This window comes from Passer domesticus, chromosome 10, assembly GCF_036417665.1.
Source record: "Passer domesticus isolate bPasDom1 chromosome 10, bPasDom1.hap1, whole genome shotgun sequence".
Taxonomy (NCBI): domain Eukaryota; kingdom Metazoa; phylum Chordata; class Aves; order Passeriformes; family Passeridae; genus Passer; species Passer domesticus.
In genome coordinates, this window is record NC_087483.1 from 12086484 (window position 1) to 12111752 (window position 25269).

The 25269-nt window shown below is 38.7% G+C and overlaps 1 protein-coding gene across 7 annotated transcripts in view; it reads right to left on the reverse strand.

Moving 5' to 3' along the window:
* TFPI (tissue factor pathway inhibitor) overlaps positions 1–25269 on the reverse strand; it is a 64718-nt gene that overhangs the window by 31232 nt on the left and 8217 nt on the right. The gene's annotated exons all lie outside the window — the stretch shown is intronic.

A 25269-nucleotide genomic window follows, 5' to 3' on the forward strand; every position in this document is an offset into this window, starting at 1 on the left:
TTTTGAAATGGAAATTTAAAAAAAAAACAAGTTAATTAATAAACCCAGTGGAATAAGTCCTTTTTTAAAATTTTATATGCCTGTGGACCTTTTGCCTTTTAATTTTCCTTGTTATCTTCTTTCACTCTTGCTTTAAAACTGTTTTCCATTTTCCCAGCTTAGGTTCAGAACCCATTTTTTTTCCCTCCTACTGGTCTGTTCACACATGGCACTAGGTACTTCTGCCATCCTGTCTCCACTCAATTCCTCTTGTGACACAGCTCCAGACTCTCAATTCCTCCTCCACTGAGTTCTCCTTCTTGCCTGGCTCAGTCAGGCGTCCCATGACCTAAGAGCTGGGAAATGGGTGTAATCAGGTAGGCAGAGCTGTAGTGACACTAAGCCCTGGCTACAGAAGGCTGTAAACAATTTTCCTAACTCCTTGACCAGGCAGTGCAGAGCACCTGATGCAACCAACAGTCAAAGTGAATTATAAGTTCTGAAATTAAGACTGATTTGTTAAAATAACTGCACTTTTCACAGGACCACTGGGTTTGTCTGCAGCAAATCACATAACTCATTTTCATTTTGATTTAGCTTTCAAGAGGGAAAGAAATTTTTTGCTCCTATCCAAATATTTTTACATGTGGACTAAAGCAAATAACTTGCTTACATAATTTAATAAATCTTAATAAACAAAACAAATCCACTACACTCAGGCCTGAACTGGTCAGACAGAAACTACCCGTTGGTAGCAAAAATATTGACCATCTGATCTTATTTTCAAACAGGGAATGCTTTCAGCAGTATCCTAATAAAAACCACTCCAGAGCACAGGATCCACTAGCAAAACAAACAAGCAGCAATATTAGTTACATGTAAGCACTATAAAGTGTCTAACCTGGTTTTTTTTCCTAGTAGTTTGGACTGGAAAAGTCCAGTCCATGTGTTTAAGTCTCAGATGTGCTTACAGATATACAGAAGTGAATTTAGATGTCAATTACCTTAGCACAACCTGCTTTTCTAGTGGAGAGAGTAATTTCAGCACTATATTATATATATGTAGCCCAGTGGTGTGTCATTTCCCATTTCCACATGCTGTGGAAGCAGGACTAGTCAATCAGGTGCTGGAAACACAGGCATAGGAGGAAACTGCTGCCACAGGGATGCCTCTTGTGACTGGTTTTGGCCATACCCATTCACTTTCTGTAACCCCACCATCACATCTTCACACATACAGAGGTTCAAAACACAATTTTCCCTGGCCTGTCAGGCAAGTTTAGCTCACCTGGTCTGCTTTCCCAGCTGGGGACACCACAGACACTTTCCCTGCTGTGGATTTGTGATGGTCACACAGGTTAGAAATGCTGAAACTGCCTTCAGTGGGAATCACCCAGGATTCACACTGCCTCAGATTATCACCCTACAGCCACTTTAAACTAACGTGAAATAACAATGTCATAGAAAAAAAGGATTCCCTTTGTCTCCCACAGTGCCAGCTCCTCTGGACACAGAGCAAATGCCAACATGCTTTCTTGAAGTTCATAAAAACAATACCAACTGAATATTTCCTTTACATAAAATCTGTATTTCTAACTCACTGACTGCAACTACTCTTTTCAATGTAGTTATATTAAAATCAGTTATCTTGGAATGTTTTATTTTCTAAAGGAAGGTTTAATTTTCTGAAAGAAAGTTGAATTTTCTGGTGATCCAACTCACACCTTAGAGTAAGCCTAGTTTTATTTTCTCACTAAACTGTAAATCTAATTACCTGATTCAGAGCTTCACTCAGTTATTCATCAGGGAAGATGGCAGAAATACTAAAGATAGGAAATAAACAGCTGTATTAACAGCACAGGAAGTAATTAAGAAACTGAAAAAAGTTATGAGACAAAATGAAAAGGATTAAAATAAATAAATTTTGCTGTGAAGTAGCTATGAGGGGAAAGGAATTATACAATTCTCCATATGGTTTTGCTTCATTCTGTCCCCAGGGGTACTCTGTCCCCATTGTAAAGTTGAATTTGTTTCATAAGACAAACAGAGAAGTGAGTAATTTGTCCCTGTTTTTCAAGACAGTTTTCTCTGGTTTCGCTGTGAAGAACGACTTCAGACAGGTAAGAGCCCATCAGCCTCTCCTGACTCTCTAGAGAGAAAATATGACTGTTCAGAATGCAGCCCAAACAATCAACACCAGTAACTCACGGAATTTGACAGATTTTAAACACTTTGTTCCAAAACTGAGATACGACAGTCATGTAAACCTCAATGCTGCTAAGTTCTACTGATATTTTAATTTTGAAATTTATTTTCTTCCTGTACAAATGCTTTGAGTCCTTCTGGCAGACATTCTCAGAATGAACTGATGCACACCAACAAAACCATAAAAGTAAAAAAGCACTTAAAGCAGATACCACCTTATCTTACAATGCAAGTTAAAATTACTGCCAGAATCACCTTTTTAAGGCAAATGTAGATATTAAAGCAGCTTTCCTGAATGTGAAAGACTGTGTAATGGTATTTTTTTTTTTCCCAGAGATTTAATATTTTTCCAGAAGCAATCCTAATCCCACTGTTATAGCAGTAGGAAAAGTCTGTGTTCTGTGCCCTGAAAGTGATCCAAGATGCACAGAATCAGAATAGCATAAAGGATACCTGTGTCCCTATGCTGGTGAACACCTGGGTACCAGTGTCTGCACTTGGAAGAGTTATTTCAGAAACAAAAAGTCCTTGCAGGTAGAACTGGAGCTGAGTAATTCTCCTTCTCTAACTGGATCTGGACATATTCTGAGACTGCTAGGATGTTCCTTCTTTTACACCCTTGCTTTGTTTCCAAGATCAATTTTCCTCCAATTTATTCAAATTTCCTCTTCCCAGGAAATCTGCCTCCTTTCTGAATGCTGTCCCTTACTTCCCTTTAGATCTGAAATAGACACCAAAAAGCAAAATTTTTACCACTGGGCTTTGAAAATTACTCTCCAATGAGATTAGTGATAGACAAACTCAATGCCATTAAACTTCTATCTGTCCTGTGTCAGAAACATAAAACTCTAATTCAGCATTTAGAATATTGCTAGATGAATGACAATTAAGTTTTCATGAGCAATATTAGTAAATGTGGGCACTGCACTAAAAAGCTAAATGCACCTTAAATGTCACGTAGCTACACTAGAGAGCTAAAATGCTTTAAAACCCAAAAATTACAAGCTATGCAATGCACAATGTCGGGACAAACACACAGATTACTGAAAGGCAATTTAAAGGGCACTCGGTGACTCTCTAGCATAAAAGTAAAAAAATTTTCAAACAAATGGATTCATCAGGCAATTGGCCACATGGCTGCTTTTTAATTAACCATTTCACATGGGGCATTATTTGACACGACAAAAGGTTAGAGCAGGATGTGCTTTAATCACCTTTACCTCCTCAGCGTTGTTCTGTGTACGCTACACACAAAGTAAACTTGATCATAATTCCGAAATTCAGCTTAAAAGACTAATTCAGAGGAATCTGCTGTGGATACAGATACTTGCTGCCTTCACAGAGAGCAATAAATGCCTCCTAGTGAAATTAAATAAAGGGCAGAAGGTTCCAAAGGGCAAAGGCTGACAGCTTTGCCCAAGTAGGTGCCTGGCAATTCCTCCAGCACACCCTTGCTGTCCCTATCTGCACTGACAGCTGCACTTCCTGTGTCTGTGTCTGCCCATAAGACACTCAGGAAGGAAGGTTTATATCTTTACATGTTTCCCATGACACTTTCATGGCTAATTCTTGGAGCACTGAGTCAGACTGGCCATCCACACACTCCTCCCCCAGTCCAAATTGCTGTTTTTCTCCCTACCTCTAATTTCCCATTGTTATGGGCTTTTTCCTCACTAAAATTGCCATTTTGAAAACATATTAGCCAATTCTAGCAATATTTTAAAATACAGGCTAGTATCACTTCTTTGTTTTACACAGTTACTAAAAATGAAGTTTACATCAATTATTCCAAGTAAAATATTACAGAAATCACCAAAAATATTCTGGATTTTTGGGGTCCAGATTGTGTTTGTTACACTGACACGACTGGACACCTCATTCACTAGTTTGTTGTAAGTTTCAAATATACTGTGAGTGAAATTGGCTTATGTCTTAACAGCTTAATATGATTCTCCAAAAATCTTCCTGTACTTCTCAAAATATGAATTGCTTCAAAAGTAAGTTGCCTCAGACTGATTTGAAACAGCCCGGCAGACCACTGTGCTTGAATCAAGCCTCTCTTGGACCCACTGCAGTGGAGAAATTGCTTCAAAAAAGCAAGAGCTTTGCTTCAAACTTGAGCTATTGATCAGAATTAGTTTATTCAGCTTTAGGACGGCTTCCCTTCCAAGAACTGACTTAGAGCTTAAAACACCTGAGACTGAGATTATGGCAACCAAATGTTAGTTGTATTAATCATACAAGTATATTCATTGTCCTGCTGTTTCAAATCTGCAGGGGAAAAGAAGTCTCTCCCTTTTTGCAGCACTCTCTGCTGGACTTTGAATCTAAACATCTGACTACCGCATCTAAAGAAAAGCCACCAGCTGATCCCGCTTTCGGCAGCTAAAGGAAAGAGAACTACTCCGTTAAAATCGAAAGTCTGCTGCAAAGTACTCACCCAACTCCTAGCAACAGCTCTTGAAGAAAGAGGGAATTCCTGAATCAGAGCAGAGTGCGATCCTCCCCTAGTAATCCCGGTCGGCGGGAGGGGTGTGGTGTGAAGCTGCCGAGGCAGGGCTGCAACCCGAGCTGGCTGCGGCCGGGGATTGCTGAGCTCGCCTCTTCGGGGCCGCAGCTCTGACCGGGCTGGCTCCGGGCAGCGGCCAGAGACCCCCGGCGGCCGCGGGAGGGCTTCCCCTCGGAGGGTCTCATCTGCAGCACCTTGACACAGTGAGGGACCTAGAGATAAACTAGTCGCGGTCCCTGGCAGGCTCTGACACGGCCCGTGAGGATGCCCTATTGTTCCTTGCAAGTTTAAGGGATGCGGTGTGATGGGCATCCCGTGCGGTGTGATGCTGTGTCTTGTCTTTCTGAACGAAGCCACGCTGCTCACCTGGCTGTCTGCAGCTCTTCACAAAGGCTATTCTGCCTGCAGCTACAACACCCCGTCTATTTAAACATCACACCAGTACGTGCTAAACTCGACTACAGGGTCATTAACAGTACCATGGCTGATGATAGGGATGGGGACCCTCAGAGACCTTGGAGTTGTGCATGTAGAGACACATGTCTCAGTCTTGGACACAGGATGGGAATTTCCCAGGTAAGGAATTAACCAGTAAGAGAGACAGAAATAGCAGCTGAAGCACAATAACTCACACAGTCAGTAGCTGTAACTCATTGTAATTGTTTCTAGGCAAAGACAAACAGGTAGTTAAATCACTTTCATTGAAGGTTATATCCAGCTGTTCATCACCATCCTGAAACAGACTGGCAGTTTGTCCTGGCCAGTTAATGGATTAGCTATCTCTGACACAAACAGAAGGGCTCCTGACAGCTCCTTAGATCTCCTGGCTGTTGTTCCTGACTGTAAAAATGCCTGTAATACTTTTCAGAACAAAGCCAGTAGTCAGCTGAGTCTACTTACTATTAACTGGGTCAGTAATCCGATGGATTAACTGTCCTGAAATGGAGTAGCAGCACTCCCAAAGCAAAGGGACAGTTCAAATGCTGGGGGCCAGGTTCTACCCTGCAGTTACTAATTACCAGCTCAGATAAAGCAAGAGGCACACCAGCTGCGGAGGTCACTGAAAAGGAAATGGGCAGTCTGTCATTTGTATCACACCACAGCAAATGAAAAACATTGTATTAAGAATTAGTATCTATCAGTGCTATCCATAAAGCTATTTGAGGGTCACAAGACAGTTCAAAGCAGATGCACTAAAATCACACCATGACTTAAAGAAATACCTGTACATTTACAACAGAAATAAAACAAAACAAACTCAATAGATTTTAAAAAAATGTACATACTTCTCCACTTTGATAATGTACCTAGATGGATGAACAAGAATCTGTGTGGATAGCTTCAAACTTGCTCCACTCTACAAGCAATTCACAAAGAAAGTTGCTTTGGTTTTAGCTGTGCTGGATGCTGAACGGTCTGAATTTACAAGTCCATGCAAATTTATTCCCAATCTAAGGACTGGGCCTGGCCATAATTTCAAGTGGATTTTTTTGTTGCTGTTTTATTGAGGTTTTTTTTAATGAACACCCACAGAAAAGAATTTTTATCGTTTGTGTCAATGTGTTCACGTCTTTTTCTCACAAAGTTTCACTCAGGTAATTCAAAAGAATTTTGAAGGGTATAGTCCACACAGACATGAAAAATAAAAGGGAAAAGCTACAGTTTAAAACACATTTGGCATCTTATTGTCAAATAAGGGGAGCAAAACATATAAAGAAAAGTACTTTAAAGAACATATAAGAGAATGAAAGCCTTATTTTGATTAAAAGTTAGACTAAGAAATCTTTGGTAAATAATAAACTGTGATGAGAGTAAAAATACCATAATATGCTTGAGGAACGCATACTCAAAAGAAAAATTCCAAAAAAGCTATTTCATTTGCAGATAAGCAGTTTTGCTTTCTGTTCTGTTGATGCCTCTCCAGCTCCCACATGCAGTCCACCTAATTTAGTTGCCAGGAATTAATTTAGTTGTCCTCCTAATTAAGTTTGTATTATAACTACAACATAAAAGCTTTCAGTTGAAGCTGGAATCACACTTTGAAGATGAAAACAAAACTGATTCAAACCCTTAGTGTGATCAGAGAATTCCATTGAGCTCTGACCTGGCCTAGACAACCACACTAATCTCTGGCCTGCCCTGAAGCTCTTGTCTGTCCCCAGTAGAAGTATCCCTACCTGAGGAGGTACCAATTAGAAGATACATGCAATAGTGCAGCTAGAGTAAACGAAAACAGATGCCATGAAAAACATTGTTTGTATATACTTGCAGTACTTGGCTCTGAAGAGTTCAAAGCTGAGGCAATTAGAATTTGGTCTTCTGAAAGTGCATAGAATTACTCCCAACAAGTTAGGAGATCAGGGAATTAAAAAAGGAAGAGGTCAGCATCATTACAAGCCTGATGAATAAACAGACACTGCTTAAAAAGGCACACTGCCAGCTACCCTCTGACCACAGAAAAAATCCCTTTATTCCGTGTTGTCAGCTGGGAGCTCTCACAATGAGGCTGCTTCTGGTGACAGCCCCACTTTTTCCAAGAGCCAAAACAGGAGACAAAGTGCAATGCCAGGAAACCCCTTAGCCTGGAGCTCTGTCTTGACTGCTGGCCTGCACAAGGTAGGCAAGGACAACAACACTAATGGAAAAAGTCTTTGCATCTGCAAAATTCTTGCAACACACGGGTTAAAAATTCCTGACTCTCCCTTCGACCCAGCAATGGCTTCATGCCAAGTTCCCCACCTTTCTCTGTACCATGTCCCTGTACTACACAGCTTACATTTCGAGTGGCAAGTTGGTTTTACACTGACAACACTGAGTGCCAGCAGGAAATGGAAAGTAAGAGGCAATAACTACCCTAAAAGCTGCAGAGGACTGGGGCAGGGTCACTGACCCCTGCAATGCCTGTTACCAGTTTGGATGGGAGCTCATGCTGACTGAAAGGGATGGAGGGAAAGACAGTGAACTCCAAATTAAAATTTTCCTAACCTGTACATTTTTATTTGTATCTAGTGCATGAGTTTTTAGGAGAATATGCTATTCTTCACCATGGCCCTAGGTAAATGTTGTTCAGAAATTAAAATGATGCACCAATATCCAATCTTGTAATGTTTTCCTGTACCAGAACAGAGATAAAGCAACACAAAATGATATTATAAATTTTGTTTGTGCAGACATAATAAAATTAATATTTTAAGATCTATCATTTCTGAAGCAAGATCCACTATGTCACACAGTCGGGAAAACACAAAGGCTTACATAAGCTGTTCCTCAAACAGCTGTTCCTCGGTGAGGGTGTGACATTGCTCGAGCTTTAACAAAACGCAGAGTCTGTGATGTCTTGTTGCCCTCTAGCGATGCCACTTGATTTTCCCACTGCTTAGGTCTCAGAGCTGAGAGCTGTCTGCCTCCTGCCTTCAACAAACTGAGTCATAACTTCATATTTCTACTGGTGCTATGAGAGGGGACAGCACGGGTATTTCTGAATCCTCATAAGGATTAAGGAGCCCGAGATTAATCTGGCAGGAGAACCACCAGCAGCACAGCTGGCTCAGCCCAGTGGGCCTAAAACTGAGAGCTAAGATGTGGCAGTCACTGTCACCACAGCCACACAAAACCATATCTAGGTTCCAAAAGATGAACATTCAGAAAAGAAAGAGGAACACAGCTTAATTTCCTTTCAGTATGAGTTTCACAAATGGCTCTATAATTGGTTAATACCTGTTCCATTATAGTGGCCCCTGTAGTATTTAATATTTCAATGCTAAATAAAAACACGTGAATGGAAGTGAAAGATTTTCCTTAGAGAAAGCAAGATCAGAATCCAGCAGCCGTCACTTGAAGAGCTGTCTCTTGCACTCCCCACTCCCCTCTTATTGTTTCTTTCCTGTAACTTTCTGATCTTATTTAAAAACCATGGCTATCTCAAGGGTTTTCTAAAGACTGAAACTGAAATGAACATCAAAGGAGACTATTTTTCCTGAAAACAGGACATTGAGATAGTACAATGAGTACAAAAATTCAGGCTTTGTTTCTATCCTCACTCCAAACTAGTAATAACTAAGTAACACATACCATTACTAATGCAAATGTAGTGTTTAAACATCTTTAAAAGATATTTTAAACATCTAAATGTTTAAACATCTTTAAAAGGGAGAATCTTCAACACTTAATACCCAAATTTATTTTTGCTGGGGTTTTTTCTTGTAGTTTTGTGCTTTGAAATTCAAATCATTAACAAGGGTATCTTTTAACATTAACTACTGCCTCTTGCCAGAGGACAGATGTGACAAACTTGAACATTTCTTGTTTCCATCTGGGAAGCTGTTTCCCTTGCAATTATTTTAATTCATTTTTCTGTACATTTCTTTTCTTATGACCTTATATAACTCACATACTTTTTTTTTTAACTCATCAATTTCTTAAGAGTAAAACTGGACAGCTTTGAAGTTGAAGTCCTAAAAAATTAGTTCACATTACTACCTTTTTTAGAAGCCCAGAGATAAGCTACTTCTGTAGTACAATTACAGGAATCAAAGTACAGGGCATACCATGTGACATTTGGAATAATGTGGAGATTTCAAGACTCATATCCCCTAAAAAAAATTGGATGACTAAGGGAGTAAGGGGTCAGGTCAGAATCAAATGACACTCACTTTTAGAGCCAGCAGCTTTATGAAGTATGAATTTCATTAAAACTCACAATACCTTCAACCAACACAGAAAAATGGATGCCTTGTATAAAAGGACAGTAAGCATTTTGTCACCTTCCCTACAAAAGCTTTCTTATTGCTTTTTGGTCTTTTTATTTCATTAATTTGAAAAACTGAAAGAACTTTCCATCATACATCTGCATTTACATCCAAGGTAGATCATATCTGCAGCAAAATAAAGTAGGAGTATTGCCTACTGAATTCTGTTTTGTTAAATAATAAAAAAGGAGGTGTGTAGGCTCATGGAACAAATTGCCTCACTGGACAAAACACTTGTTCTAAAATATATTCCTTACTCAGCTCAGCAAACACCTATTTCTGAAACAGATATGGATTAATTCAATACATCATCCTTCTTGATTACCTATTTATCATCCTGCTCATTCTCCCATGGCATTTCTAATTATCCTCTTAATGAGTCCAGTGTTGCATTAAAGATCTTAGCAAACAAACATCCCTTTCCTTGCATGTCCTTTAGTGCTCATTCCAAATGCAGCCTGAGCCCAGGACTGGCTGCCTCAGTCGCTGGATGTCACTGTTGCAGCACTGAGAGCTTTGGTGTTCTATGTGGAAGCAGCCAGCAACTACACTTGTATTTATTCCTTCGTTATTATTGTTGGTTTGCATTCCTGATCAGGCTGCAGTCAGTGTGAGTTTTATCACAAGTTAAATATTTATAAGTGTTCAGGCCTGAGGATAATTTCTGCTTTCAGAGGAAAATTTTTCATTAAAGTTTTAAAACTCTTTCCTTCTTAAGTGGGCCCATTTTTATTTCTACTGCTCTAATGAGATTTATTTCTGAATCATTCTATATATGCACAATATACGTATTTCTGTCATTACCTATATACATACACCATACCAGAATAAAATACTTATTTATGAAAAGATATGCACATATGAAATTGATACAATATTTTCTTAATCATTCAAAAATAGTTTCTGGCAGGTTCACATAAGGTGTAAATTTAAATGATTGACTATTGCAATATCTAAAATCCCTATCCCTTGCTTTAACAAAACTAAATAGTGCAAGAAATACAACTCCACGTGCTCAGAATGTTGAAAATTGACTAAGTTAAGCATGCATATAAGCAGCTTACATTGTCAGAGACTTCTTACATGGGTTTCCAACCCTCCTTGAAATGTATTCTAGAAGCACCAAAATAATCAATTAGAAGTACACTCTGACAGTATTACTTAGCTGTTTCTAACTCTTGGTTAAATGAAACAAACTGAAATAAAATGGAGTGTGCTTTTAGGTAGAAAACCACAAAAGAAGCAGAACTTCCCATTCACTGGACTTTCCACCGATTTCTCAGAAAGCTGTGGGCACGCCTGTGTTTTATCTTGGCATAGGATGAATAGAAGTGAAAGTTATTTTCTTTTCAGAGAATGTGACTGGGAGGCACTGGTTACTGATGCTGCTCCAGACTGCACCCAGGCCACCTTCTGTGTCATTTTGGGAATTGCACTAAGCCAGTTTCCCCCAGGCTGAGCCTTCCCCTGTGGTGTGGCTGGTGAATAAATCAGGTGCAGGAGATGCACAAGCCGTGCCATAAGGAGCAGCAGCAGGAGTCCCACAGCACAGTCTCAGGAAAGTATTTTAAGGGTTTGAGTGTGTGAAGGAGATGGCAAACGAGGACAGCACCACGTGCTGCCAGCTCTGGGGAGCCTGAGCAGCCCGTAAGAGGCATTTCCTGGCAGACAGAGCTGGACCCAGCCCAGCTGCCACAGGGCCAGACCTGCTGCCTTCTGCTCCCCCAGCCCCACCGTGGGTACCCTGGTGCCTCCCAGCATCCCTGCCCCACTTGTCACTTCTGCTCCATCACCTCCTGGCTGCTCGTGCTCCAGATACAGGAAGGTAACCAGGCACAGAAGCAGGAAACCTGTTCTCCAATCTGCTAAAATCCAAAATAAAGCATGACCAGCAGCTACTGTGATAAAGACCTGCACTTCCTGGGGCTGGCTGCTGCCTCCCCAGCTCACCGACCTGCAGTCTTCCATTTGGAGAGGAAAAGGCTTCTCTAGGAATCACAGAGACAGCCAAGTTGTTTGGGAAACGCTACCTAAACTTTGGCCCTTATCAGTTGCTATCTAGTATCTAAGACAGCATCTCCAAGCAAAACAAACATTTCAAGTGTGCTCAGAAGAAGCCATTAGACAGCCAAACCCAGCCACTTGTTCCTGTCACAGTTCCTGTAGTGCACATGCTCACCAGGGAACAGGGGACAGCTATTTACAGTGCTTACTGTTGGTTTTCTTAGTTTTTGTAGAGAAGGGCCAACTGAGAGGTGTTTTAAAAGATTTTATTCCATTATCAGTCTCAATGAATAGTGAGGCACAAGAGATGTAAAACTCAATGCCATTCTATCAGAAGCTAACTTATTTCTCAGTTATAATACTTCATAAATGTGTTTTACCCTATAAGCTTCTGCCACACAATGCTGCTAATTAGTAAATAATAGCATAAATAATTTAGTTCCTAAATCAACACACCTTACCTCGATATTTGCACACAAATATACAAAACTGTATAAACTTTGTCAAGTTCTAAAAATTCTTTACAAATCCATTTCTCACAGCCTACAACTCTCAGAACAATTGTCTGCCCTTTACCAAGTTCCTGCCCTCCAAGAAACTGGAAACAATTTGTGTTTCACAGATGACAGAGCACTCATCCATCTTCAGCAAAGTTTATGTTGCCTAGCAGTAAGGAAAAGGTATTTATTCTTTTAGTATTTAATATTACTTTTCTGGTAATAGAAAATAAGTAATAAATAATGAGATTAGACATGTGGAAGAAGACTGACCACCAGATTTCACTTCAAAAAAGGGACAAGTACTGGAGTAGAAATTAATGACAAAAGTCCCAAACTAATCAATCAAGAGAAGAATGTGCCAAACAAAGAATGCTCTGTACACTGTGATACTGAAACTCATGACATGATAAAAGCTGTGTGCCACAGTCTGTGTCAGACTGCTCTAGATGGGAATGCCCTTTCCAACTCATTAGGCAAGAGCCCCCTTAGATGACTGATACCCATCAAATTAGTCAGTGGTAAAATAATTCCCTCCTTCCTTCAGAAGCAAAATTACTGCAAGGAAGATGCTGGATTCAAAACATTTCTTCTGTGCAACTGTTTCACAGCAAATGCACTAAACAACAACAAACCAAACCAGATCCTTGGCAAGATCACCTCTCCCAGGAGACAGAAAATGGAACATGATGCCTTCCGTGGGAGTTTTCTATTTTGGCTTGATGGTTTCAAAACAAAGAGTAAACATCCGAAATGCTGAGCAGCCAAAGTCTCTCAAGTGTGTGCCCAACTCTAAACGTGTAAGTGATAACTCTGGAATAAGGCAGTGCTTTTGAAAGAAGAACACAACAGGTTGCTGCAGAGAAGTCTCCTGAATGCTGCATTCTTGTCTCATGCAGCAAGTTCAGACACGTTGGTCTGCTCAGTAACTGGATGAATGAAGCAATTTAAACTGAATCCACAGCAGTTCTTTAACAGAAATGAGTTAATGATGGCTCATGTGCAAGATTTACTCGGAGTGCTACCAGAGAACAAGTCAGAAAGGAATCTGAGAAGTCTGTGGAGGACTGAGAACAATGCAATGATATTGCTTTTCTCACTAGAAAGAAATCCAGCATTTAAAGGTGTTTCCTAAGTACATCCTTAGTGAAGCAGAGTTTGACAGGACAGTTCAGAATGCTTACAAAAGCTGTACTCACAACATGGAAAACTCTGTGGCTCTTGTGGGAAAAGCCAAACAGTCATAGTAAAATCCTGGTTTGCTGAGTGGCACATTTTTAACTGGCAAGAATCTCTCACTGCAATATTCTCATCACCTTTCCTGCATTAGCCTGTTTTAATAAGAAAACAGGCAGTGAAGGAGGATTTTCCATAAAGCTTGTGTGCTGTTGGTAAAAGAAGTTTAAGAATTACTCAATATTTTTCTTTGATCCTCTGCAATCTATTTCTAGCACTACACAAATCTCCACTAGATTCTGGAAGAAGCCTGCCAGCTTATTTGATTTCTTTCCAGCCTGGGAGATAGCTGGTGTGATATTTTTTGCTTACTTACACCACAGGGTAAGAAAATTTGCCCAGAGATAAGACACTGTAATACAAACACCCTGCTCTAATGCACACATAACTCTTCTAATAGACACATATAAATTTCATTGACAGAACAACCCTCACAAAAACAAGTTACAATTGTTGGCACTTATGTTTCAAAGAAGCTTTTAATACAAGCTACCGGCAGTAAATCAAACACAAATTTTCTTCTCAATAGCTAAATGCAAGCTAAACACAGATATTTTACAGTCATAGTGCTGTGTTGGACAATATTCAAGTAAAGACGTTTAAATATTCTCCCCTATAGATTTCATTCCTCCAATTATATTTTAAAAATTTTTTGCTTGTTGGAGAAATTGCTGCTATATGGATACAAGGTACCTGTTCATGGGCGTTTTTCATCTTATCAAGATATTCACATATAATTTGACCAAATTAATTTTTTCTTTAAATGCTTTGTAATAACAACAACAACAAAAAAAACCCCACAAAAAAACCCAAAAAAAAACAAAAAAAAAAAAAAAAAAAAAAAAAACACAAAAAAAAACCCCACACCCTGCACCTTACTTTGACACTAGATGTAAAAGAAAGCATGTAACTAATGGATGGATTTGAATATTTCCAATTTTAAATGTTTTGAGGAACAGCTACAGTAGATAGGTCCATCTTTCCCCTCCCACCCTGCAGTTCTGGAATACCCTGGCATAGATTCCAGCCAGGAAAGAAAACTAAGACAAGAACTATGCATGCAGAAAGACATTGTGATTACCAGCTTCCTTTAAAAAGGCTCTGTTCATTCAGTTGTTCCTTTCAGTTTTATTTTACAATGGGCTGTAATAGCACACAGAGTGTTTCCTACTTGGTCAGGACAGAGGATGCCAAGTTTTGAGGGGAAATAATTTCACAAGTATGACAAATGACAAACTTCTCTCTTATTTTTGTTTCCTTACTACTAACTGACAAAAATAGAAGTGTGGAAGCTTTGTAAGCAAGAGAGGCTTGAACAGATTACAGACCCAGACTAGGGTTGGAATTGTTCATACACTGAAATGCAAGGAGAAAATGAAGTTTTCAGGACTTGTTCCACAGAATATGAAGTGATAAGTATACAGGCAAAAGTGTTATTAAATTTCAGGATGTTTCTTTGTTTCTATTACTGTAGTGCAGGGAACAGAGGATAGGGTCAAAAAAGACAAGTAAGCAAAGCTGAGTTTTTTTCAGAGTTATCAGTTGCTCATGAGAAAAAAAAATATTCATGAGAACTTATACTATTATAATTAACCATTTTCAACATAGGCATCTTGGAATTTACTACGCAATTTTCTCTTACATAATGACCATTGATTAAATTAGTGCTACCAAACAGGATACAAATTTGGGCTTTTTTGGTTGGGTTTGTATGGTTTAGTTTGCTTGTTTTTAATATTATGTCAACATTTTAGAAAGAAATGAAGAACACGGGCATTAACACTGTTTTGTTCCATTTAAAATAGAAAGATCTTCTGGGTTTCTGAACTTTGCTTTTTGGATACAAACTGTAAGCAGGTGGACAGGCCAGCTGGAAAGCAGAAGGAAAAGAAAAGAACAGAAAGAAGTTTTAATTGCTCCAAACAAGAGACACTTATTTAAAGATGAATCCCTGTGGTGGTTTTGTAAGTATTTCTGGGGAAAAAAAATTCATGCTAAAATAGGCCTTCCATCAGTAAGGAGCATTTTTTTCTGAAACTAAAGTGCTTTTTTCAAAATATAGATTATTCACATGATTGAAAGAAGGTCCTTGGATTTTTAAAGAGAATACTCATTTTTCTGACCAAAATACCATTCTCAACTATCAATGCTTTTCTCACAAGAGACAGCAGAAAACTTTTAACCCAAATATTTGTGTGAATAATGAACTTCCAGTTCTTTCTGCTTATGAAATTAAGGAGTGCTGATTAATCAATTAAGTGATCCATTGTCAAGACCTGGCATGGCTCTGAGGCGTATCAAGGCTCAGGTGCTTAAAACACCAAACATGAAAAGCGTTTCTTGGTGACTTGTTATTGCTCTTTTGTGAAAAGGGTTAAACTTAATATTCATTTGATTACTTGCTGCTGATTTGTGACTTAAGTGTAATTTTTAGTAGTAGTAAAGAGGGAAGATGGCATTTCTTCCTTCTCTGTGTCCAACTACTCCTTGTCCCTGTGAAATGCAAGGAAGTGCCCTTCAGCTCTGCAATAACCAGCAGGGCTGTGCAGAGCACACCCAGCCTCCAGCTCTCCCCCAGCTCACAGATGGACCTTTATGCTTTATGGCAGTGCCTGTGATGAGGCTGCAAAGAACCCATTTACTTTTTATTTCAAAACCACCTTGAAAGCAGCCAGCCTGCTCAGTGTAGCTTTATCATCCCCAATACAACCTGCACATCTGAGGTTAAACAGTACAATATGTTTCTGGATGAAAGCAGGATTTGTGATTCGTTTACCCGTTGTATGATAAGTGAAGATTGTTTTGTTCATATGCTTGGATTTTCTAAAATATAAGGATTCAAACAAACAAAAACACCCCTCAACAAATGAAACCCCCAAAACACCAACTGCCAACTGTTTTTTCCCACTTATAGATAACACAGAAAATATTCTCTGTATGTGGTGCCAAGCAGTGGCTGTGGGGAAAAACGTTGATCCTCCACTGAGCGTGTTTTGGTACAGTAAAGAACCACCCTAATTCTCTGGTATTACAGTGACTACTTGTGAGAACATCTCTTCTCCTCCAAAATAAGCAGACTTTAAATACAGTGGAAAGCTGAATAATTACCACCTCACAGCTGGAGATATTCCAACATCCTCTGGCACATCTGCAAGTGTTTGGCTCTGGCAGATTTTGGAAGTCCACTGCTCAGAAAAGCAGTTTAACCACTAGAGGGGGAGGAAGCAATCCCAAGGGTTCAGCTGTGTTGCTGCATGGCCAGGATGTGATGCATTACACTTTTGTAGCATGTGCTCATTAATTTCCATTTTTTCACTTGCTTATTCTATACCTTCTTGGAATTACACGTTAACGGAATTACAGAGGTGTTTCAGTAACCTGGACCATACAGCAACCTGTGAGCTTCAACTTCTCTGTGCACAAGGGGTTCCCATTAATCTCAAAGCCTAAAGTATGCAAAGTATGCAGAAGCTCTAGCCAGGATTTAGAACAGATTTTTTTTTTTTCGTGTATGGGATGACACAAATAACACAACCTGGTAAGAAACTATGCTTTACTTATTGCTGTTGGTATAAGCTTTGAAAACAAAAACCACAACCTGAAAGAACTCAGATTTGCTCTGCTTGGAGTTCATAAATATATTGACTTCTTTAAAAGCTTCCCAGGGGAACTTCTGTATCTCTTTAGAAATACAACAAGTACTCCTTTGGTATATCACCACAAAATGATATAAAAACTTATCTCACACTCCTAAATTGGTCTCTGCATTAGTGTTGTTATTATTATTTTTTATTAAAGTCATTGCAATACAGTTAATGTTTTTTACACAGAACAGTTTCCTATCTGAAAAAATGCTTCTGATTAATAAGTCTTTGGAATCTGCCACAAGAAAACATGAAGCACACATCATGACTAATTACAAAATTATGTCAAATTATAATTCATGGCTCTTTAAAGCACACACAAACACAAAGCCACCACATATGGAACATCCACTAGGTCAATCACTTAAATAACTTAAAAAAAATAATTTAGCCTAACAGTAGTGAATCCTACTGTACAGAATAAAAGAGGGTTTTTTCCCCAGCATATTTTTAGTCAAATTCCTCTTCCAAAATGGTGATTTAAATCCAAGAGAACAGAAATAAACCTCTAAATGGATGATGCAGCTAATGGAGATAGAACCCCTTTTAGTCTTGCAGGATCAATTCACAGGTCACCTCTCAATTTGCTGCACATTTGGTAGCTGACAAAGGCTTTATTGTTCCAATTAAAGAGAGAAACCTCTTGGTAGAATGACCTTTTTCTAACTGTTCCTATCCATAGTTTTGGATCTACAGGAGATGAAGAAATAAATACCTGAATGAAGAAATCTTTTATTTTGTATGAGGTGCTCTGCTCATCCATGACTGCTGGATTAAAAGCAGAAAACCTGCCCCAAAATGTATGTGCATATGCATGGCATAACTTATTTTCTTAAGATAAGAAAGAGCTAAAAGATTTCAACCTATTTGCTACAAAGGAGGTCACTGATGGCTTGAATTCATGCTACATTCAACTCGCTACTGAAACATAAGAGGGGATCAAGGAATTAAGTTTTCCTAGTTGCTAAGTGCTCAACCTCTTCCTGCCCAGTCACTGTAATTTTTGACTAGTGTTTCTTTTGTTTATTTGTTCAGGTTTCTAAGTCTGAGTTATGGCCGTAAAGGTTCTTTGTCTGGAGGTAAATCAGGTTACACACAGAGTAAACTTCCAGAAAATACACATCTCTGTGGACAGTCTTAGCAAAAAGAAATACTGTAACTGAAAAAAAATTGGGTCTGCAGCAGTCTATTTTAAGAAGCATCAAATTAAGTGAATCATTTAATTAGAATCCATTTTCATTTCTTGATGTTTCTTATTTTTGAAATGAGATGTTTAAGCATTCCATGCTCCCAGGGATAATGCAGGGCTTTCAGGAACTATGTATCAATTTAGGACTCTTGAATACAAGACCTAATTAAGATTAACTTCTGCAAGATAGTGTTATTTAAGAAGCTATAGAACAAGTTATCCTATCTGTTAACACAATATAAAGTTTTATAAGACAAAATAAATCAGAGAGAAAATAAGAAAAGAAAATAACCATTGATAAGAGGGTAAGTAGAAATTATGGCCTCTGGGGAATTAAGAAGTTAACCCTTCAAGCATTATCTGTTGCTGTGAAAGTACAGCACAGACTTATATTGCATGAACAGGATTTGAAAATAAGAAGTAATTTGAAAGTAAGAAATAAGAATTGTACTACAGGATCCCAATCAGTGTGAAATATGCAAATCAAAGAAATTCTTAAGCAATTTTATTCATAGGCAGAATGTGATGTAAATGGAGCTAAGCCCAAAGCAAGGCAACTCAGCTGTGCTGCTGTGCAGAGAGTGAGCCCTTGCAGTACTTTCAGCATCTTTATTAGAAACACCAATTTGATGGCCAAGGAGTGAAGTCGCTTTGAGCCCCAGAGCTCTCAAGCCAAGGAAGGAGGCTCACAGTGATATAGTTCTGGAGAACTGCAGCACAGCTTCAGGAAACTTTCTTTTTCATTGGACCAGTATGTTATTCAATTCCACAAGCTCCCCAAGGTTATAAAACACACATTCTATTCCAGAAGCACAGAGCAGAGAAGCAGGGCCATTTCCCCCAACTGGCTTTTCTTACAAAGTGTGTTTTGAACAATGTGCTCACATTGCTGGCTGGATGTCAAGAACCACATTCTTCACACACAAACACAATATATAAGGTATTTCCTTTAGCTCCTTGCTGCATCTTTCACATAATGTAAGTAAAAATACTGGAAATTCAGTAAACATTACACTTATGAAGCAAAGTCTTTCTGGTTCTTGTCACCATTAATGAGAGCAAACTCCCCTAGTGTTGTAGCAGCTTTGTTGGCCAAAAACCAATTTCTCTCTGACCTTAAAATTGTGTATGTTTTAATTGTTTGGCATTTCATTATAGATAACAAGCCCCAGTGACCCTCAAAGAGTGATTACACAAACACCACTGCTTGCCATGGTCTGAGGAAAGGGCAGACACAGACAAACCCTGCAGAAACAGTGCTAAAGCTCACCAATACAGAGTGTGGAAACTGTGGTAGTTTACTGCTCCTGATGCACCAAAGCCTTGAGGAGCTCCACAACAGAAACACCATCTTTGAAGCCTTACTCATGCCAAGGCATTAAGGCAGGAGCAGAAGAGAAAGCTTCCTGCCCAAGGATCCAACAATGCTCTTCCTGAGTCTTGGACTGCAGCCCAGGGTTTATAACCCAGGTCTGATCCTGCACAGGCTCCTCACTGGGACCCTTCCCACTCCACCCACAGCAACAGCTGCTCTTAACTAGGCACTAGAGAGCTGGAGCAAAAGGAATACTTCTGGTTTGGGTTGCAAAAGTATCACAGATTTCTGGAGAATAGCATCTTTTAAAACTGTTCTTGGTGCTGGAGAGATCACTTCATTTCTCATTGGCATTGTATCCAGCTATTAAAAATAAACAAATCCACAACAAGCAAGGGCTGCCAATCCCCCTTTTAGACTTTTCATGTTTTTATGTTTTTTTCTCCATTGTCTCTTCAATACCTTCCCAATCCAAAAGATCATGCAGCAATGCTTACAGCAGAACTTTTTTGCCCAAAGGCAAACATAAAGCACAATACAAGAACAACATCTGTACAATTGTAAAGATATCTGCAGAAACAAATGACATCTCTGTTACAGAAAGCTGCAGGAGGAGCCATTATCACTAAATATCACTTTCTACAAAACACAGAGATCTGCCAGTGATGTTTCCTCGTATCATCTGGCAGCAGTCTTGTTCACTGCCAAAAAAGGGACAATTCCTCCTAGAGTCCTGACAATTTCTCTTTCTACAGCCTATAGTGCCTGACTAGGAAGAAAAAAACCTTCTGTCCTCTTCTTTGCAACCATTAGAGACAGAAAATTTAAAAGGTTAACCTTCCCCACAATTCCTATTAAAACGCATAATACATTTAAATATGCCACGTGCTTGAATTAGTGCCAGTGGAAAGGCAATCCCTGCTATAGATTTAATTTCAGAATAGATCATACAGGACATTTAACTGGTTTGACTGGAGCTCATCAGCAAGTAACACCAACACTCCCCAAGAGATGAGGACAGTGTACCACTAATGCTTAACTGTAGTTTAAAAGTCAACTGTAAGCCAAAGGGACAAGAAAATAATTGGGCAACCATAGCTGGGATTTTTTGAGGAGAGTGGGAGGGTTTTGCATTTGACCATGATAATTCTGACTGTTGGGGCAGTAGTTTTCCTTTAGACTGCCAAAATCACAACAATTAAAGCTCTCCAAGTCTAAGCAAATAGAGAATTTATGTCTTGGAGATAAAAACAAGCCTTCAAATTAACCTAGAATATTTCGAACTGGAATAAAGGTAGTTCTTGAGGAAATGAAAAGCCTGTCAGAAATAAAAAAATCTTCCAGCTCACATTGATGCAATGTACTATTTGGATAGTTTGCTTTTTGTCCTTATTTTACAGAGTTCAACTGAAAAGTTCCGGGTTACAAAGTTTTAACCTTTGAAGTTTCAGTTTGTGTTTCTGCAATGTAATTTTCACACTAAAATGTAACCCATGCTGGTAATGTCAGTGTTTACTTACACTTTTGATGGAGCTTGGACTTTAACTCCGAGAAAAAGTGAAGCCTTTATTTTCAACTAAAAACCTTTGTAAGTTATTTCTTTAGAAGGCATTTGAGTACTTTTTCCTTCTTGCTCAGATAAGTCAACAAGGAGATCCTACTTTATCCAAATAGCTCTCATAATTTGGCAATGGTACAAAATGACCTAAGCATGGAAAGGAAAAATCAAAAATTGAAACAAAAGTAATAATTCTAACCCCTGAGAAAGTCCAGCAGAAATGCTCAGTTCCCTGGGAAGACACTTGGTACCTCACCCACCAAATCCAGTGTGGAAGGAAGGAAAGACTGCCTCAAGCCCAGGAAGTTTAAGTGGGACATGGGAAGAGCACTGAAGGCTGCACATTAAAGGAGATGGTTTTTTTCTTAGAACTCTCAACTGTTGGGCAAAGTCTTTGATTTAAAGATTTGAGAGAACAAAGATAGCCCAATGCACCTTTAGAAATACACTTGATACTTGATGATCCTCACCACATACATCTTATTCCTAAAAATATGCTATTCCTGATCCCCAAAAAGGGCTGCCTTGCTGTGAATCCAGCTATCAGCAATTGGTTTTCAAGCTATTGGAGAAGCACAAAGACAATAAAATTTTGAATTAGAATTAAAATTATTTAGTTTCTCGTATTTCTTCGCTCATTTCCTCCCCAGAAAACATCCAGTTGGTAATGGGGTAATGTGAGAGCTGTCTAAAGCCTAATAATTTTTTCAAATCAATCTACCAAACATACATCACAGAGCCAGACAAGTGTGCTAACTACAAAATAACATAACTAGGCCATTTTGCTGCATTTTCTCTTGGTGCTGAAGTAAAAGTACCTCAAAGGCCAGCTGCTCAACCAGTAGTACAGCCTGAACTAGGGATTTTGGACTAATTCAATTTAATTTGGTCCCAGATAATGTCCCCTGAATGCCTACCCTGTGATGGAGTGAATTCTCCCACACAGATATTATCAGATATTTCACCTGGACTGGAACGAGGTATAAAGAGTTATTAAGCAGCTCTGCAAAAGGAAAACAGAAATGTATCCATGTCTTTTGCAGCTTTCACTTTGGTGCAGATTCCATAGAAGCACAAAAAAGGAAATCTATAAAGATTAAAACTGCATAGTGATTATAGATTTGCCAGTACAAATCTGAAGTTATTAAACTGCTATATAATAAAATGCCATAGTCTATAAACATTCCTAATTTGACTTCAGCTACTGCAGTATGTCTTAATGCAAGTACAGTTACAGGGCTTACTGCAAAAAGAAATAAAGCCTCTAAAAGAACTTAGAAGAAGAGATATGAAAAATAAACTTGCACCTTCTTTATATATAAAGATGAAAGCTTTGTACAGCCGCTCTGCACTGTAATCTTATTAATGCTTTTCTTTATAAAAAAATAGAACCTTTCTCAAACTTCTCTCTGAAAGGCTATTAAATCATGTCTATATACAGATCAACAACTACCTAAAATGTTGTATATGGATTTGTGAAGCAAGACAATCTGTAAATGTGGGTAGGCTGTACAAAGAGTGATGATTTACCGTGAAACAGCTTTCAATCACAAAATATCAGCCCAATAACAATTTTCTCTGAGACTATACCAATGGAAAGCTACAATCAAAAATCTATGCAGTAAACCAGAATTTGAAGACCTATATCAGAAGTACCAGTATCATTTAGGGCTAATTACTTAAGACAAAAATGGTGTCAAGCAAGTACTCTTCTGGCTAATCATCTTTTTATTTTGCGCTTTTTATTGGATGATAAAGTGGCAACATAAATCTTGGTTGTCGTCTCCCACAGCAGAATAAAACTCTGAAACTGCTTAAAAAATGAAAAATTTTTAAATACAGAACTCATCTCAGTAATTAGATTAAAAAATCTGCAAGCTGTTATTGCTTATACAACGCAGAAGATTCCTTACTCCTTTCAAACCTTCTTATGGACTTGTACTTCCACTCCAGAAATTATAACTTATCCCAAGTTCCAAGTGCTTCCTTCAGTTAAGTAGTTCATTATTTCAAAGGATGATTTTTTACAGCAGCAACCAACCACTGCTTTCTGGCATGGGCCACACTTACTGCATAAAGCTGTAGCAGGAGAAAGTATATCAAGTACCTGAGTCTTCCTCTTTCTTACGTGATATTATTATTATTTTATTCTTATTATTTATTATGTGATATTACTAAACCCACGTGAGACATTTTCCATATATGGGGCTTTCTTATACTTAGATTTCTAGCATTAGAGGATGAACAGGCTTTAGAAGCCACTGGGAGCTGCAACAAAGCTACTGAAAATCAGGTGTCCTGTTGCATCCCTCTCTGCCTGAGTTTACTGTTTGGACTTGAAAATGTGGAAATGCAGGTATGACTATAGAGATAAAAATGGAAATTGTCAAAGCAGATGAAGTCAGCAAGACAAATATCTCTTGACCATCTCTGGGTGTAAGACTGGCATCAGTTACAAACAACAGAGTCACACTACAGGACAGAAAGACAATGAGATATTTAATAGCAAAAAAGACCCTTAAAGAAAATCAAATGGAAGCTGAATGAGTGCATATCTCTAAAAAGTTAATAATCACTTTGCAGCAACAGTGTCTTTTCACATCCTGCCTGCCTTGGCCTAAGCCTAGAGTGGGAAAAGGGGAAAAAAGTCATTCTAAACTGGAAAAGAATGGGAGCTGCCACAGAAAATGCAGTGCAGCCACCTCCTGTCCCCTTTGGGCAGGTGTCTGACACAGACACACAGCAATTGCTGTCAGGAATGGAGCTGAGTTAGTGTGACTTGGAATGGGAACACAAAAGTGTGGGACAGGTTGCTTCTGCAGCTGAAGGCTGGCACACAGCATCGATTTCCTGCACTTCAGCTCCTGCCACAGCATTCAACATTTGCCTGGTCAGTTCTTGTGTCCTTACTCTTTACAAATCTCTACAACTCCCATGATCTGAGCTTCTCCTGCAGGAGAAGACAATGCTCAGAACATTTGTAAATCCAGCTACTGCTTCTGCTCACTTTGAAGCCAGCCGTGCTCAAGACCTGCCTTTCTGATACACATGTAGATCAGGAGAACCAAAACTGCTGCCCTGTCAGCAGCACCTCTGCCTGCAGTGTGACACCTGCAGGTAATGCCTTAACCAGATACAGAGTGCTTTGTGGTCCACACACTTCTGCCTTTTTTTTTTTTAGTGTTTTCCCTTAACGACCTTAGTAATTTTTATAATCTTGTTTTACTTGGAAATAAAATTCATCACCCTTTTATCTCTAAAGCTGTATTTACAGCCTTCTCTGACATGAAACAGCAAAGGAAGATCCTCTAGTGACTTTCTCTAAATCACACTCATTAATATGCTTTTGCTCTGCTCTTTGGAACCTCTGTCTAAACTGAATGAACTTATCTTTCTAATCTTTTTTAGGGAAATCTTTTCTTTAATCTTATTGATTTCCCTCTTGTACCCTACCTGATTGACAGTAAAACTGGGCACTGTATTTAAGACATTTAATGGAAGTACAATGCAAACATCATAACTTCATGCCATCCTTTCATCATTGCAATATAAAATAATAGTTTCTGGTCAGCTTATTTTCTTGATAACATCTTAGAACTTCTCATCGGTATTTTGCCACAACTATTGTTCCTGTGTCCTTCTACCTTATTTTCACATAAAGCAACCTTGAAGAATTACTTGGGATGGGCTAATACTACTTTAAATCTTAATTGAAATAATATACTTATCACATGTTCTTTCTTGGGGGCTTGAGGCCTACAGCAAAATTATTTTATCAAGAAAACAAACAAACCCAAAAAATTCATACAGATTTTGTTACCTCAATTATATACTAAGTATCTTCAAAGTGCATAATGTAAATAAGTAAATTATAATATAACATTGCAATTTTTAAATGAAGAGTTGACCTATTGACTTTCTTAGGTGGAAGCAATAGACATTATTAAAAATCAATGACTGCAGTATCAATCAAAAAAATACATAAAGATGACCTGCTGCTCACTTAAAAACATGCACTAATGTAGCTGGAAAGTAATTGAAATTATTCCAAGATAAAACTGTCTGTCCTCTACCAACCCTTGCACTAACAGAATCCAACAATAACTTTATATTTTTCTTTACTTGATGCAGGCAAAGAAGGATTAAAACATTCAGACACTGGACAGAAAAAAAACTAACCCATGCACTTGGCATAAAGGAGACCTAATATCCCTTCCTATCTTTCAAATTTCTTTGCAGCCTTCTCTCTTTGTGGAGTCGATTCACAGAAGACAGGCCCACTCTATTTTCTCTCCTCACTCCAGCAAAGCTGCTTTTCTAGGAAAGTCTGAGAAACTTTTAAAACAAGGGTATCCCCATCACCCGTAAAACACTAAGATCAAGGA